Raw genomic sequence first — 2,646 nt, 5'->3', positions numbered from 1 at the left:
CTTCATCCTTGTCGACCCTCCAACATTTACTCCGGTGTTGACCTCCCCTTTCTTTCGCAGTGACACGTACATTTTTGGCTTTATGGCTCTTGCAGGTAACCTCTGAACTCTCTGTAAGCTTGCCTCTGTTTTGCACACTCTATATAAAATCTCCATTACGCCCAGTCTGTGTATAAATCTACTTTCGGATTGGTACTGTAGTGGTCGGCAACCGTTTCTGTATCCAGGGTTTGTACAGGTGTTTGGAATCATTTGAAATGCTTGAATTTTGATGTTTTGTTTTCACAGGATGAAAAGGGCTTGAATTTTGATTGAAGCGCTTGTAAATGCCTGAAATCGTTGCGTTGTTTCTTAAAAAGTGTGCCTAAAAATGACCCCAACACTGCTCCATGGTGCTTTTGCTTTGCCTTTCCATTTCTTCTTCCTTTGTGATTAACAGCGGCTGACATTCTTTTGTAGGGCAAATTGCTCTAAAATAGACACTTACTCAAAGAAATTGAAAATACTAATTAAGCGTGTTCCTAAACATTGATAATTGTTTAACTATGTAGCTACATTGATTGTTATATTGGTGAAAAGCTACAAATAGAACATTTTGAAACCATTTTCTGTGCCTTTCAGCAGTGCTTTAATGGCTGATACTCATACACTATTTTTGCGTGGAGGCAGATGGCTTTTAGTGGCTTGTTACATTAAAAAGACTTTCATCAATTAATTTGAACTCTGAGGAAAGTCCTAAAAGAGCAATATGGTGATCACCAGCGGGTGCTCTGTGGATTGTTATTGGGTTTGGAAAGCCCACTGCTACGGCTAACCTAGCCACCCCTGTCGTACCTGTATCTCACCAATGTCAGATCAATTGCCTTTGAAACAGATAACTTGGGGCTGCATCTCGTGGGAAACAGCTACATTTGTGAAACTCGTATTTTGATCATCACAAAGACCTGGCTTATTTCGAGGATATCCAATGCAAGCATGCAGCTAGCCAGCCAGCCACTCTCTAAATCACTTGACTCTAAAAGGGGAAGCCTAGCAAATTTTGGTGTACTCTTGTATAATGACAATTAAGACCATTCAAATGCAATTCTGTGTTCTGTTTTTTTATTTGTACATCTATAGTTATATTGTTCCAGTCATATGCTTTCAGTCGGTAGGGATGTCCTCTCGAGTAAGTTTGACTTTTGGGAGCTTTTATGAAGGTGTGACACTTCTTCGCTGATTTTCACTCTTCGCAGGGGGTTCTGGTCCCCATTAACCACAATAACCTGGGGAATACTGTATACAGGAATAAATATGCAAGCAAAAATCAAGGGCAACATTTTTTTGTTTCTGTGCAGCCCAGTACCAAACAACTTTCGGCCTGGTACCGGTCCGCTGCCTGGTGGTTGCCGACCACTGGCTACTGTATATCTGAGAGGAACATTACTCTAAGGTGAGAGAGGTGGGCATGGATCAGGCTTCAAGGAGATTCAGTTTTGAGCAGAATGGCCTTGTTGTTTGTGGGTGTTTTCTACCACAGGTCAGTCTGTTAAAGCGTGTGTTATTTTTCCAGGGTGGAGAGATCAACGGCAATGTAGCCAAGTAGGACCTGAGGTCATTCTGGCACTGAAGGTTCACATCTGTTCAAATAAATCCTCCGCTGTGCTATAAGCAGTGCAAACACTCTCGCACAAGCACTGTCCACCCACGCAATTGCATACGCTTCAAATGGTGGAATGTTGAGAATTTCATGATATAATTACAACAATTTCAACATCACTTGCCTTTTTTCATTCTCAAAGAGTATTGAAAATTTACATGGTAAGATGAAAAAATGAGAAGGATTAGGGTGAAAACAATAAGAAACCGCAGAATTTAGTTTCCCCATTTACTGTGTTTTTGCCTCAACCCTTTCCAACTGGACATTTACAGCATTGAGAAAAAAACTTCTAATAAAACACAACGATGAGAAGAAGAATAACATTTTTTATTTCGAAAAAACCTTAACATTTGTTTTTTGAAACCACTAAATGCAATAATTGCAGTAAATATATTTAATCTCTAATCCCAAACAACAGAATTACAACATTTAAATGACGAATAATATGTAATAGTTGTTTTTTGTGTCCGGATTTTTGTGTTCATGGACCTGGATTTAATTAATTCTGAATAACCTTGCTGTCATAGTAATTGTTATTGTTTTTTAGTTTTTTGTGTTTGATAAGTTTATTCTTTTTTTAATATTGTACACCCGTAAAGGAGATTTTATAGGATGCCAATTTTTTAATTTTGACTATTATTGTGCACTTTTGTTCATTGTTTTGACTAGTGTGAATGGATTCAACGTTGTCATTTTCAGCCAATCATGTTTCTGATCACTTTTGTAACTTAGGAGATTTGATAAAAATAAGGGACTCAGGCAAAGGCCTTTGGAACAGGTTGGGATCTTTTATCTGAGTTTTCTCCCTGTTTTCCTTGCAAGTTCAAGTTCTTGCCTCATTTCTTTCCACTTTCAAATCAATGTTTCTTGGAGGGACAATAGATTAAAATTAAATTGTAGTTAAATCTGTTTTTTTGAACGCATATGCTCTGCAATATGCTAAATAAAAAATCAAGATGTAATTTAAAAATGAAGAATTGCAATCTGTTGCGGTGACATAGTGCCAA

The 2,646-nt window shown here is 37.9% G+C and overlaps 1 long non-coding RNA gene across 1 annotated transcript; it reads left to right on the top strand.

The window, feature by feature from the left end:
• LOC148375014 (uncharacterized) lies at positions 1 to 1,840 on the top strand. Its single transcript, XR_015851258.1, has 3 exons — positions 1 to 95; positions 1,338 to 1,432; positions 1,553 to 1,840. It is a non-coding gene; the product is annotated as an uncharacterized LOC148375014 (long non-coding RNA).
• The last annotated feature ends 806 nt before the right edge of the window (positions 1,841 to 2,646 follow it).

This window comes from Urocampus carinirostris, chromosome 1 (assembly GCF_059441175.1).
Source record: "Urocampus carinirostris isolate Australia breed hairy pipefish chromosome 1, RoL_Ucar_1.0, whole genome shotgun sequence".
Lineage (NCBI taxonomy): Eukaryota > Metazoa > Chordata > Actinopteri > Syngnathiformes > Syngnathidae > Urocampus > Urocampus carinirostris.
This window is presented reverse-complemented; position numbering and strand designations above follow the sequence as displayed.